Below are 14,896 nucleotides of genomic sequence, written 5' to 3'. Positions count from 1 at the left end.
GACTGCTGTAGTTAGTAGTAGGGAGGCTGTTGGGTGGCTTAGTCGCGGAATGTCTCATTGTCCGGTGAACTGTGCGTTGATTGTGCTTGAGAAGAGGATTAATGCGGAGGCGGTTGCTTGGACGAGAAAGTATTTGATCGCAGCTTCCATAGCTCGAGGGTGGTGTGATTTTGAAAGGAAGGGGATAATGGCAAGGGTGTTGATTTCTAGGCCAGGCCAGGCTAGCAGTCAGTGGTTGCTTGAAATTGTGATGGTTGTTCCTAGTAGAAGGCTTAAGGAGAACGTTAGTTTTGTGACGGGGCTCATTTAGTAGAGGAAGAGGTTAAACCATCATTTTCGGGGTATGGGCCCGATAGCTTTTGTTTAGCTGACCCTACTGGGAAGTAATATAAGGGGAGTATGGAGCGCTTTGATCTCTTCTGTGCAGGTTCAATTCCTGTCTTCCTAAGGTTTTCAACGGAGGCAATGGGATTCGGACATAGAGACGGTCTCCGGTTCACCTCAAACAGGAGAACTGAATGCAGTTGTTCGTGTTTTCCGAGAATGGAATGTACCGCTCCACCTTGTTACTGATTCTGCTTATGTTGCAGGTATTGTTCCACGAGCTGAAGCTTCTGTGCTGCGGAGTGTTTCGCATTCACAACCCTTTACCCTGTTACAGGAACTTATTTTCCTTTTGGACTCTCGATCTGCGCCTTATTTTGTTATGCATATTAGGTCTCATACCTCGCTACCTGGTTTTCTTGCAGAAGGCAATCAACGAGCTGACCTATTGCCGTGACCAGTTCAAGTACTGCCAGACCGTATTGCACAAGCTAAGCGAAGTCACTCTTTTTTTCCATCGAAACGCCGGAGCTCTTAAGCGACAGTTTGGCCTTGCTGCTCAACAAGCATCAAGTATTATTGCTGTCTGTCCCGATTGTCAAAAACATTCTTTCCCATCAGTTGCTGCAGGAGTTAACCCTAGAGGATTACAAAGCCTACCGTTATGGCAAACAGATGTCACGCATGATTCTGAATTTGGTAGCCTTAAATATATCCACTCTTCCATTGATACATTTTCAGGTGCCTTGGTTGCCTCGTGTCACACAGGAGAAAAGGCACGAGCTGTTCGTAGACATTTAATGCGTGCTTTTGCTGCTTTAGGTATCCCCTTAAGCTGGACCGTTATCGGTCTTTATCTTTACGTTTCAACAACTGTAAAAACCTCTTTTGCCCTATGGGGTAGAACTCATATTACCGGCATTGCTCATTCCCCCACCGGTCGATCTCTCATTGAAGGGTCTCGTCGGTCTCTGAAACGTTTATGACAACAACAAAAAGGGGGAATGGGCATGGCTATTCCCGAGGAACGGTTACAGAAAGCGTTGTATGTTTTTAATTTTTTGAATTGTTCTTGAATAGATAACGACCCACCGATAGGTCGACGTTTCACTGCAGCTACCTCCGTCGAGGCACGGGTTAAAGGCCCGGTATCGGTCCGAGATGCAGAAACAGGTAAAATTATGGGACCATATCCTCTTGTTACACGGGGAAAAGGTTATGCTTGTGTCTCTACAGAAAAAGGACCTAGATGGATCCCAGCGAAGAATGTCAGACCATTCCGTGAACCTTTACCGCAGGCAGCTGATAGCGACACCGACGCTACAGAATGAAATAAAAACTGTGTGAGGATTACTGTTTTGCATTAATGTTAGCTACCCAAAATCAGGACATAGGATATAGATTTCGCTTTTTACAGCGCCTAGAACGAGCACTATCACCCTGGATCAAGCCACTGAACAGAGGTAATACTCTCGGACCAAGCGGGGGAACGGGACGACTCATTGTCCATGGAACGATGATTCCATTGACACTGATAAGGGGAAGGGAGGATTCATAATGAGAGAACAACTAGGTATTATGAAGGAGAACAGGAACTGGGGGAAGAAGGGGCAACAGAGCAGAGGTGATGAGGTTTTTGTCACATCCATAGGATGTCTTGGCATGCTTAATCGAACTTGCAGGAGACAAATTGTGTGGCCAGGTGGATGACACCCCTTGGTTATGAACCTCATCCATAGCATCCTTGAAAAGTCAGCATTAATTTTTTTGGTGCGGAGAAGGAAGGATTCTCTTGGTTATAGCTGGAGAGGCATAGAAGTCAGTCTTTTCAATGTTTCATGAGCACAATGCTCTCTTCTCAAAGCAGAGGAATGCTTGTGCTCTGCTGAAGAGCAGAAGTGCTTGTAGCTGACCGCTGGTGAGTCAGTGCCAATACTGGCAGTAGGCAGTTACTTAGGGCACGAGACAGAAGCGGTGGCCTGTCCTACCTGGCCCTATATATTATAAAATAATGTACATACATACATATATAGATAGATATAAAAAATAGAATTCTTTTTAGATCCACGGGACGGATTACGCAATAATCAAGGCTGACCACCAATTCCACCGACACCTCATTGGCAAGAAAGCAGCTAAACGGTAAGTGGAGTGCCTTTCTAGTCCTTCCCATGCTCACACTCTTCGTGTTTAGTAGATGGTATCAGGGGCTCTGTAGCTCACCCAGTGTGCTGTCTCCATCACATTTCCTCTGCTTTTCTGGAGTGGTGGTGGTACAAGGAGAGAAATGGGCCGTGAGGCCTTGCGATGGCTTTAACGGGTGAAAGTACCTTGGGAGCCTGAACAGTAGTGGAATTACTTTGATGTGTCCTGGAGGATTTTTTTTTTTTTTTTTTTTTCCACACGTTGCTCTGTGCGAATGACATTTTAGCAGCCAGTTGTGGGTGGTGGAAATGTGCTTGGTGAGCTTCTCCCTGTAGAGGAATGAAGGCGGTGGGTTGATTAGCATTGATAACACGCAGCTGTGGCCTTGCCTCAGAGGCAGTGGGTTGATTGACATGGACGATGTGCAGGTGTAGCTGGTTCCCGCTAAGGGGTTAAATAGCCCTGTGGCTTGTGGGAGAGGGTGTCAGCTGGAGGAGGAGCAGTGTGGTCTGGCCTCTGGAGGAAGGTGCTACAGCACCGGCAGTAGAATATGGCCAACGCTAAAGCCTTGTTGCGGTCTGCTAGTTTGATAGCACTGCAACGTGTCCCCAGCCAAGAGTTTGGGGTAGAAAGGAACGATTATCCTCTGCTCTAAATGTGATACTGTTTGGGGAAGAAACACGCCTCGCTCTGACAAGGGAACAATGGGCTCTGTAGATGCCACGGTATTTACTTGGACAGGCTCTCGTGTGGCACAGGCCTGCTCTCGCTGAACTCCAGGGGGAAGAGGCAATTTCCCCTGGCTCAACCCTACCCCACTGAGCCCTTCCCAGAGGCGGCTTTACTTCTTCAACAGCCTCTGAGCAGTGATAATCAAGGTGCCTTGCTTCCAGGTCTTTGCCTAGCAGACGGCGTCACCACAGTCCTTGCCTCGAAGTGAACAGGATGAAGGATCTGTACAAGGTGTCTGTGCGCATTCCCCCGGACAACGAGAAGAGCAACCCGATCAGAATTGAAGGAGACCCACAGGGGGTCCCACAGGCCAAGAAAGAGCTGCTGGAACTCGCTTCCCGTATGGTGAGTGGGTAGGACGTGATGTTTGGGAGACTGCAGGGTTTGGGCTCTCGTGTTCCCTTGTAACCTTCTGGTGCGAGTGTGTGCCCCTTGCCCACGGAGCACTTGGATCTCATGACAAGTGCAAGTTCCTCTTCACAAATGTCTTCCCCTGTTCCCTCGGGTAGCCCTTCTCTGTCAACGCAGAGTGAATTTGGTCTGGAGAAAAGAGGGACAGTGCTGGCAAGTAAACCGTCGGGCAGCAAACCGCTAAGTCAAAGTAGATGGCTCTCCGGCTGAACACTCAGTGTGCCCTCTGTTCCCGTCAGGAAAATCAACACGCTGCGGACCTAATCGTTGAGCAGAAATTCCACCGGACCATCACTGGGCAGAAGGCTGAGCGGGTCTGGGAAATCCGGGAGCAATTCCCAGAGGTAGGGCTTGGTAGGAGAGGAGGAATCCAGAGGGGTTATTTCCTACATGGGTAGTAGGCCTGTCGTCACAGAAGTCGTAACTTTAGTGGCTCTGTAGCGCAAGTGTCTGAGAAGATAGTTCTTTTAGCCAGAGGCCGCTAACACGGTTCCCCTTTTCTGAATGGGAAAAGGGCATGTGTAGGGTCCCCCCAACCTTTGCATGTGTCTGACACAAGGGTTCTTGCTTTTGCTTGAGCTAACTATAAATGACCGCTCCTGCAGGTTATCATCAACTTCCCAGACCCTGCACACAAGAGTGACATCGTCCAACTCCGAGGTCCCAAAAACGAGGTGGAGAAGTGCACCGAGTACATGCAAAAGATGGTGGCAGACCTGGTAAGGAGGTCTTCTGCCTGCACTTCCCTCCTACGTGCCTGGATAACCCTGGGGCAAAGCAGAGCTCTACTGGCTTGGGTAGAGCTAAAACACCTCAAGAGGAGGGAGCTGTCGACGCTCTTTTGGCTGAATGGAGGCAGGGGGTAGTACCTGTTATGGGAAGGCTATAGGGGAACGTCCTTGCCTTTGTTTAGTCTTACAAGTCCCTCGTATAGAGAACTTCCTTGGGTCTAAGCCTCTTTTCAAAAGCTCGTTTATCAGAGTTCCTGAAGTCGGGCCTCCCTTGCCACGACAGTGTAATCTTCAGTTCTCCCTTCCTTTCTCCCTTAGGTTGAAAACAGCTTTTCTATTTCTGTCCCCATCTGCAAACAGTTCCACAAGAACATCGTAGGGAAAGGAGGTGCCAACATCAAGAAGGTGAGATATTGCTCCTAACTCAAGTGCTCGTGATGATCACTGCCTGCAGCAAAATCCCACTGGATGCTCTCTCCTGCCCATTGGTGGTGTCCAATATAGCCTGCGAGGGTTTTTCTTCTGACATGGGACGCTTCTGAGATGATTTTTTTTTTTTTTTTTTTCCTTTGTGGCAGATCCGTAAAGAAAGCAACACCAAAATTGATCTCCCAGCAAAGAACAGCAACTCGGAGACAATTGTTATCACAGGCAAGAGGGCAAACTGTGAGGCTGCTCGCCACAGGATAACATCACTTTGGAAGGACCTACAGAAGATGTGCATGTGGCTCAGGAACCGATTGAAGCCATGCTCAAGGAACTGGTGAGCTGGAGTTACTAGTTCCAGTAAGAAACTGGGGGAAGAAGGGGCAACAGAGCAGAGGTGATGAGGTGTTTGTCACATCCATAGGATGTCTTGGCATGCTTAATCGAACTTGCAGGAGACAAATTGTGTGGCCAGGTGGATGACACCCCTTGGTTATGAACCTCATCCATAGCATCCTTGAAAAGTCAGCATTAATTTTTTTGGTGCGGAGAAGGAAGGATTCTCTTGGTTATAGCTGGAGAGGCATAGAAGTCAGTCTTTTCAATGTTTCATGAGCACAATGCTCTCTTCTCAAAGCAGAGGAATGCTTGTGCTCTGCTTAAGAGCAGAAGTGCTTGTAGCTGACCGCTGGTGAGTCAGTGCCAATACTGGCAGTAGGCAGTTACTTAGGGCACGAGACAGAAGCGGTGGCCTGTCCTACCTGGCCCTATATAATATATATATGTATGTATGTGCGTACAATATTATATATATATAAAATTCTTTTTAGATCCACGGGATGGATTACGCAGTAATCAAGGCTGACCACCAATTCCACCGACACCTCATTGGCAAGTGTGAAGAGGAAGATGAAGCCCAAGGCTCACAGTATCGGTGGATCTCATTTGATGGTGCCTCCGTGTGGTGTGGCTAGTCAGCTGAATACCTGAATGCCGGATGGGATGGCGATGATTATAGTGGCGGAGATGAAGTATGCTCGGCTGTCTACGTCTATTCCGACAGTGAATATGTGGTGGGCTCATATGACAAAGCCCAGGAATCCAATCGATAGTATAGCTCAGACTATTCCTATGTAGCCGAATGGTTCTTTTTTGCCTGCGTAATACGTTACAACATGTGAGATGATTCCAAAGCCGGGAAGGATTAAGATGTAAACTTCCTGGTGGCCAAAGAATCAGAACAGGTGCTGGTAGAGAATGGGGTTTCCCCCTCCAGCGGGGTCAAAGAATGTAGTGTTTAGGTTTCGGTCGGTCAGTAGTATGGTGATGCCGGCGGCCAGGACTGGAAGTGAGGGCAATAGGAGTACGGATCATACGAATAGGGGAGTTGGATATTGCGATAAGGCAGGGGGGGTTATGTTAATGGCTGTTGTGTTAAAGTTGATGGCCCCTAAGATGGAAGACACACCTGCGAGGTGTAGGGAGAAGATGGCTAGGTGTACTGAGGCGCCAGCATGGGCTAGGTTGCCTGCTAGGGGCGGGTATATGGTTCATCCTGTTCCGACTCCAGCTTCTACTGTGGAGGACGCTAGGAGCAGTAGGAAGGACGGAGGAAGTAGTTCAGAAACTGATGTTGTTTATGCGGGGGAATGCTATGTCTGGGGCTCCAGTTATAAGGGGGACTAGTCAGTTTCCAAACCCTTCGATTATAATGGCTATAACTGTGAAGAAGATTCTTACGAAGGCATGGGCGGTGATGATGACATTGTAGATTTGGTCGTCTCCTAGGAGAGTTCCTGGTTGGCCAAGTTCTGCTCGAATAAGGAGGCTGAGGGCGGTACTCGGCTATGCCTGCCCATGCTCCGAAGAGTAGCTATAGGGTGCCGATGTCATTGTGGTTTGTTGAAAATAGTCATCGGTTGATGAAGGTCACGGGTCAGATGGCTGAGTGTTTAGGCGTTAGGCTGTAGTCCTTTTTACAGAGGTTGAATTCCCCTTCTTATCGACTCTGTGGTGAAGTTCATGTTGAGTTGCAAACTCATTGATGTACGCTGAGAGTGTGCCGGAGTCTGGTAGACAGAAGCTCGTTGGTTTGAGCGTCTAGCTGTTAATTAGAAGTTTATGGGATCGAGGCCCGTCTGTCTAGGCTTATCGTGGAGGCCCTAGCTGCATTAGAGTATCTGCGTTGCATTTAGATGGTGCAGGTTTAGTGTCCTGCGGGCCTTAGTGGTGGTGGCAGAAACTAAGAGGATTTAACTCTTAGTTAAGGCTTTGAAGGCCTTCGGTTTGGTAGGCAGGGGATCCTAAGTTTCTTAGGTAACGGTCAGGATTGCGGGAGAAGGGGGGAGAAGGAGGACTGACAGAGAAATTAAGGTAGCAATTGGTGTGCCTGTGGATTTGTTATTGTATCATTGTTTTATGAAGCTTGTAGTGTTTGGTGGGAGTGTGATTGTGGAGCAATATGCAAGGCGTAGGTAGAAAAATAAACCTAGTAGGGAGAGTATTGAAATAATTATGGCTGCGGTTGATATCTCTTGCTTAGTTAGTTCCTGGATAATGAGTCATTTTGGTAAAAAGCCAGTGAGTGGGGGCAGGCCGGCTAGGGATAGTAGTGCTAGCGTCAAGGATGCGTTTAGTGATGGTATTTTTGTTCAGGAGGTTATTATTGTGGATAGTTTTGAGGAGTTGGTTGTGTTGAGGGCTAAGAAAATGGAGGCGGTTCTTAAGGAGTATGGGTAGAAGGTTATTAATGTTAGCTTGGGGTTGTATATGAGGATGATGGTTATTCAGCCTAGGTGGGCGATCGATGAGAAAGCTAGGACTTTTCGGATTTGTGTTTGGTTGAGTCCTGTTGGCCCTCCGATGGCTGCGGATGCAATGGCCACGGTTGTCAGTAGGAGTGGGTTCAGTGAGGGGGCAGCTAAGAAAAGAAGAGTGAGTGGGGGGAGTTTTATTCATGTAGAGACGAGTAGGGCAGTGGTTATAGGTGAGCCTCGTATGACCTCTGGACATCAGAAGTGAAAGGGTACTAGGCCTAGTTTTATTGCGACTGCTGTAGTTAGTAGTAGGGAGGCTGTTGGGTGGCTTAGTCGCGGAATGTCTCATTGTCCGGTGAACTGTGCGTTGATTGTGCTTGAGAAGAGGATTAATGCGGAGGCGGTTGCTTGGACGAGAAAGTATTTGATTGCAGCTTCCATAGCTCGAGGGTGGTGTGATTTTGAAAGGAAGGGGATAATGGCAAGGGTGTTGATTTCTAGGCCAGGCCAGGCTAGCAGTCAGTGGTTGCTTGAAATTGTGATGGTTGTTCCTAGTAGAAGGCTTAAGGAGAACGTTAGTTTTGTGACGGGGTTCATTTAGTAGAGGAAGAGGTTAAACCATCATTTTCGGGGTATGGGCCCGATAGCTTTTGTTTAGCTGACCCTACTGGGAAGTAATATAAGGGGAGTATGGAGCGCTTTGATCTCTTCTGTGCAGGTTCAATTCCTGTCTTCCTAAGGTTTTCAACGGAGACAATGGGATTCGGACATAGAGACGGTCTCCGGTTCACCTCAAACAGGAGAACTGAATGCAGTTGTTTGTGTTTTCCGAGAATGGAATGTACCGCTCCACCTTGTTACTGATTCTGCTTATGTTGCAGGTATTGTTCCACGAGCTGAAGCTTCTGTGCTGCGGAGTGTTTCGCATTCACAACCCTTTACCCTGTTACAGGAACTTATTTTCCTTTTGGACTCTCGATCTGCGCCTTATTTTGTTATGCATATTAGGTCTCATACCTCGCTACCTGCTTTTCTTGCAGAAGGCAATCAACGAGCTGACCTATTGCCGTGACCAGTTCAAGTACTGCCAGACCGTATTGCACAAGCTAAGCGAAGTCACTCTTTTTTTCCATCGAAACGCCGGAGCTCTTAAGCGACAGTTTGGCCTTGCTGCTCAACAAGCATCAAGTATTATTGCTGTCTGTCCCGATTGTCAAAAACATTCTTTCCCATCAGTTGCTGCAGGAGTTAACCCTAGAGGATTACAAAGCCTACCGTTATGGCAAACAGATGTCACGCATGATTCTGAATTTGGTAGCCTTAAATATATCCACTCTTCCATTGATACATTTTCAGGTGCCTTGGTTGCCTCGTGTCACACAGGAGAAAAGGCACGAGCTGTTCGTAGACATTTAATGCGTGCTTTTGCTGCTTTAGGTATCCCCTTAAGCTGGACCGTTATCGGTCTTTATCTTTACGTTTCAACAACTGTAAAAACCTCTTTTGCCCTATGGGGTAGAACTCATATTACCGGCATTGCTCATTCCCCCACCGGTCGATCTCTCATTGAAGGGTCTCGTCGGTCTCTGAAACGTTTATGACAACAACAAAAAGGGGGAATGGGCATGGCTATTCCCGAGGAACGGTTACAGAAAGCGTTGTATGTTTTTAATTTTTTGAATTGTTCTTGAATAGATAACGACCCACCGATAGGTCGACGTTTCACTGCAGCTACCTCCGTCGAGGCACGGGTTAAAGGCCCGGTATCGGTCCGAGATGCAGAAACAGGTAAAATTATGGGACCATATCCTCTTGTTACACGGGGAAAAGGTTATGCTTGTGTCTCTACAGAAAAAGGACCTAGATGGATCCCAGCGAAGAATGTCAGACCATTCCGTGAACCTTTACCGCAGGCAGCTGATAGCGACACCGACGCTACAGAATGAAATAAAAACTGTGTGAGGATTACTGTTTTGCATTAATGTTAGCTACCCAAAATCAGGACATAGGATATAGATTTCGCTTTTTACAGCGCCTAGAACGAGCACTATCACCCTGGATCAAGCCACTGAACAGAGGTAATACTCTCGGACCAAGCGGGGGAACGGGACGACTCATTGTCCATGGAACGATGATTCCATTGACACTGATAAGGGGAAGGGAGGATTCATAATGAGAGAACAACTAGGTATTATGAAGGAGAACAGGAACTGGGGGAAGAAGGGGCAACAGAGCAGAGGTGATGAGGTTTTTGTCACATCCATAGGATGTCTTGGCATGCTTAATCGAACTTGCAGGAGACAAATTGTGTGGCCAGGTGGATGACACCCCTTGGTTATGAACCTCATCCATAGCATCCTTGAAAAGTCAGCATTAATTTTTTTGGTGCGGAGAAGGAAGGATTCTCTTGGTTATAGCTGGAGAGGCATAGAAGTCAGTCTTTTCAATGTTTCATGAGCACAATGCTCTCTTCTCAAAGCAGAGGAATGCTTGTGCTCTGCTGAAGAGCAGAAGTGCTTGTAGCTGACCGCTGGTGAGTCAGTGCCAATACTGGCAGTAGGCAGTTACTTAGGGCACGAGACAGAAGCGGTGGCCTGTCCTACCTGGCCCTATATATTATAAAATAATGTACATACATACATATATAGATAGATATAAAAAATAGAATTCTTTTTAGATCCACGGGACGGATTACGCAATAATCAAGGCTGACCACCAATTCCACCGACACCTCATTGGCAAGAAAGCAGCTAAACGGTAAGTGGAGTGCCTTTCTAGTCCTTCCCATGCTCACACTCTTCGTGTTTAGGAGATGGTATCAGGGGCTCTGTAGCTCACCCAGTGTGCTGTCTCCATCACATTTCCTCTGCTTTTCTGGAGTGGTGGTGGTACAAGGAGAGAAATGGGCCGTCAGGCCTTGCGATGGCTTTAACGGGTGAAAGTACCTTGGGAGCCTGAACAGTAGTGGAATTACTTTGATGTGTCCTGGAGGATTTTTTTTTTTTTTTTTTTTCCACACGTTGCTCTGTGCGAATGACATTTTAGCAGCCAGTTGTGGGTGGTGGAAATGTGCTTGGTGAGCTTCTCCCTGTAGAGGAATGAAGGCGGTGGGTTGATTAGCATTGATAACACGCAGCTGTGGCCTTGCCTCAGAGGCAGTGGGTTGATTGACATGGACGATGTGCAGGTGTAGCTGGTTCCCGCTAAGGGGTTAAATAGCCCTGTGGCTTGTGGGAGAGGGTGTCAGCTGGAGGAGGAGCAGTGTGGTCTGGCCTCTGGAGGAAGGTGCTACAGCACCGGCAGTAGAATATGGCCAACGCTAAAGCCTTGTTGCGGTCTGCTAGTTTGATAGCACTGCAACGTGTCCCCAGCCAAGAGTTTGGGGTAGAAAGGAACGATTATCCTCTGCTCTAAATGTGATACTGTTTGGGGAAGAAACACGCCTCGCTCTGACAAGGGAACAATGGGCTCTGTAGATGCCACGGTATTTACTTGGACAGGCTCTCGTGTGGCACAGGCCTGCTCTCGCTGAACTCCAGGGGGAAGAGGCAATTTCCCCTGGCTCAACCCTACCCCACTGAGCCCTTCCCAGAGGCGGCTTTACTTCTTCAACAGCCTCTGAGCAGTGATAATCAAGGTGCCTTGCTTCCAGGTCTTTGCCTAGCAGACGGCGTCACCACAGTCCTTGCCTCGAAGTGAACAGGATGAAGGATCTGTACAAGGTGTCTGTGCGCATTCCCCCGGACAACGAGAAGAGCAACCCGATCAGAATGGAAGGAGACCCACAGGGGGTCCCACAGGCCAAGAAAGAGCTGCTGGAACTCGCTTCCCGTATGGTGAGTGGGTAGGACGTGATGTTTGGGAGACTGCAGGGTTTGGGCTCTCGTGTTCCCTTGTAACCTTCTGGTGCGAGTGTGTGCCCCTTGCCCACGGAGCACTTGGATCTCATGACAAGTGCAAGTTCCTCTTCACAAATGTCTTCCCCTGTTCCCTCGGGTAGCCCTTCTCTGTCAACGCAGAGTGAATTTGGTCTGGAGAAAAGAGGGACAGTGCTGGCAAGTAAACCGTCGGGCAGCAAACCGCTAAGTCAAAGTAGATGGCTCTCCGGCTGAACACTCAGTGTGCCCTCTGTTCCCGTCAGGAAAATCAACACGCTGCGGACCTAATCGTTGAGCAGAAATTCCACCGGACCATCACTGGGCAGAAGGCTGAGCGGGTCTGGGAAATCCGGGAGCAATTCCCAGAGGTAGGGCTTGGTAGGAGAGGAGGAATCCAGAGGGGTTATTTCCTACATGGGTAGTAGGCCTGTCGTCACAGAAGTCGTAACTTTAGTGGCTCTGTAGCGCAAGTGTCTGAGAAGATAGTTCTTTTAGCCAGAGGCCGCTAACACGGTTCCCCTTTTCTGAATGGGAAAAGGGCATGTGTAGGGTCCCCCCAACCTTTGCATGTGTCTGACACAAGGGTTCTTGCTTTTGCTTGAGCTAACTATAAATGACCGCTCCTGCAGGTTATCATCAACTTCCCAGACCCTGCACACAAGAGTGACATCGTCCAACTCCGAGGTCCCAAAAACGAGGTGGAGAAGTGCACCGAGTACATGCAAAAGATGGTGGCAGACCTGGTAAGGAGGTCTTCTGCCTGCACTTCCCTCCTACGTGCCTGGATAACCCTGGGGCAAAGCAGAGCTCTACTGGCTTGGGTAGAGCTAAAACACCTCAAGAGGAGGGAGCTGTCGACGCTCTTTTGGCTGAATGGAGGCAGGGGGTAGTACCTGTTATGGGAAGGCTATAGGGGAACGTCCTTGCCTTTGTTTAGTCTTACAAGTCCCTCGTATAGAGAACTTCCTTGGGTCTAAGCCTCTTTTCAAAAGCTCGTTTATCAGAGTTCCTGAAGTCGGGCCTCCCTTGCCACGACAGTGTAATCTTCAGTTCTCCCTTCCTTTCTCCCTTAGGTTGAAAACAGCTTTTCTATTTCTGTCCCCATCTGCAAACAGTTCCACAAGAACATCGTAGGGAAAGGAGGTGCCAACATCAAGAAGGTGAGATATTGCTCCTAACTCAAGTGCTCGTGATGATCACTGCCTGCAGCAAAATCCCACTGGATGCTCTCTCCTGCCCATTGGTGGTGTCCAATATAGCCTGCGAGGGTTTTTCTTCTGACATGGGACGCTTCTGAGATGATTTTTTTTTTTTTTTTTTTCCTTTGTGGCAGATCCGTAAAGAAAGCAACACCAAAATTGATCTCCCAGCAAAGAACAGCAACTCGGAGACAATTGTTATCACAGGCAAGAGGGCAAACTGTGAGGCTGCTCGCCACAGGATAACATCACTTTGGAAGGACCTACAGAAGATGTGCATGTGGCTCAGGAACCGATTGAAGCCATGCTCAAGGAACTGGTGAGCTGGAGTTACTAGTTCCAGTAAGAAACTGGGGGAAGAAGGGGCAACAGAGCAGAGGTGATGAGGTGTTTGTCACATCCATAGGATGTCTTGGCATGCTTAATCGAACTTGCAGGAGACAAATTGTGTGGCCAGGTGGATGACACCCCTTGGTTATGAACCTCATCCATAGCATCCTTGAAAAGTCAGCATTAATTTTTTTGGTGCGGAGAAGGAAGGATTCTCTTGGTTATAGCTGGAGAGGCATAGAAGTCAGTCTTTTCAATGTTTCATGAGCACAATGCTCTCTTCTCAAAGCAGAGGAATGCTTGTGCTCTGCTTAAGAGCAGAAGTGCTTGTAGCTGACCGCTGGTGAGTCAGTGCCAATACTGGCAGTAGGCAGTTACTTAGGGCACGAGACAGAAGCGGTGGCCTGTCCTACCTGGCCCTATATAATATATATATGTATGTATGTGCGTACAATATTATATATATATAAAATTCTTTTTAGATCCACGGGATGGATTACGCAGTAATCAAGGCTGACCACCAATTCCACCGACACCTCATTGGCAAGTGTGAAGAGGAAGATGAAGCCCAAGGCTCACAGTATCGGTGGATCTCATTTGATGGTGCCTCCGTGTGGTGTGGCTAGTCAGCTGAATACCTGAATGCCGGATGGGATGGCGATGATTATAGTGGCGGAGATGAAGTATGCTCGGCTGTCTACGTCTATTCCGACAGTGAATATGTGGTGGGCTCATATGACAAAGCCCAGGAATCCAATCGATAGTATAGCTCAGACTATTCCTATGTAGCCGAATGGTTCTTTTTTGCCTGCGTAATACGTTACAACATGTGAGATGATTCCAAAGCCGGGAAGGATTAAGATGTAAACTTCCTGGTGGCCAAAGAATCAGAACAGGTGCTGGTAGAGAATGGGGTTTCCCCCTCCAGCGGGGTCAAAGAATGTAGTGTTTAGGTTTCGGTCGGTCAGTAGTATGGTGATGCCGGCGGCCAGGACTGGAAGTGAGGGCAATAGGAGTACGGATCATACGAATAGGGGAGTTGGATATTGCGATAAGGCAGGGGGGGTTATGTTAATGGCTGTTGTGTTAAAGTTGATGGCCCCTAAGATGGAAGACACACCTGCGAGGTGTAGGGAGAAGATGGCTAGGTGTACTGAGGCGCCAGCATGGGCTAGGTTGCCTGCTAGGGGCGGGTATATGGTTCATCCTGTTCCGACTCCAGCTTCTACTGTGGAGGACGCTAGGAGCAGTAGGAAGGACGGAGGAAGTAGTTCAGAAACTGATGTTGTTTATGCGGGGGAATGCTATGTCTGGGGCTCCAATTATAAGGGGGACTAGTCAGTTTCCAAACCCTTCGATTATAATGGCTATAACTGTGAAGAAGATTCTTACGAAGGCATGGGCGGTGATGATGACATTGTAGATTTGGTCGTCTCCTAGGAGAGTTCCTGGTTGGCCAAGTTCTGCTCGAATAAGGAGGCTGAGGGCGGTACTCGGCTATGCCTGCCCATGCTCCGAAGAGTAGCTATAGGGTGCCGATGTCATTGTGGTTTGTTGAAAATAGTCATCGGTTGATGAAGGTCACGGGTCAGATGGCTGAGTGTTTAGGCGTTAGGCTGTAGTCCTTTTTACAGAGGTTGAATTCCTCTTCTTATCGACTCTGTGGTGAAGTTCATGTTGAGTTGCAAACTCATTGATGTACGCTGAGAGTGTGCCGGAGTCTGGTAGACAGAAGCTTGTTGGTTTGAGCGTCTAGCTGTTAATTAGAAGTTTATGGGATCGAGGCCCGTCTGTCTAGGCTTATCGTGGAGGCCCTAGCTGCATTAGAGTATCTGCGTTGCATTTAGATGGTGCAGGTTTAGTGTCCTGCGGGCCTTAGTGGTGTGGGCAGAAACTAAGAGGATTTAACTCTTAGTTAAGGCTTTGAAGGCCTTCGGTTTGGTAGGCAGGGGATCCTAAGTTTC

General features: G+C 48.2%; 1 pseudogene; it reads right to left on the bottom strand.

Moving 5' to 3' along the window:
• Nucleotides 1-7,081: 7,081 nt before the first annotated feature.
• Nucleotides 7,082-8,122, bottom strand: LOC129782970 (NADH-ubiquinone oxidoreductase chain 2-like; annotated as a pseudogene).
• Nucleotides 8,123-14,896: the final 6,774 nt, after the last annotated feature.

Source organism: Falco peregrinus, chromosome 21, assembly GCF_023634155.1.
Source record: "Falco peregrinus isolate bFalPer1 chromosome 21, bFalPer1.pri, whole genome shotgun sequence".
In the NCBI taxonomy this organism is placed as follows: Eukaryota; Metazoa; Chordata; class Aves; order Falconiformes; family Falconidae; genus Falco; species Falco peregrinus.
Note: the sequence above shows the minus strand (reverse complement) of the source record. Positions and strands in the feature narration are given on the sequence as shown.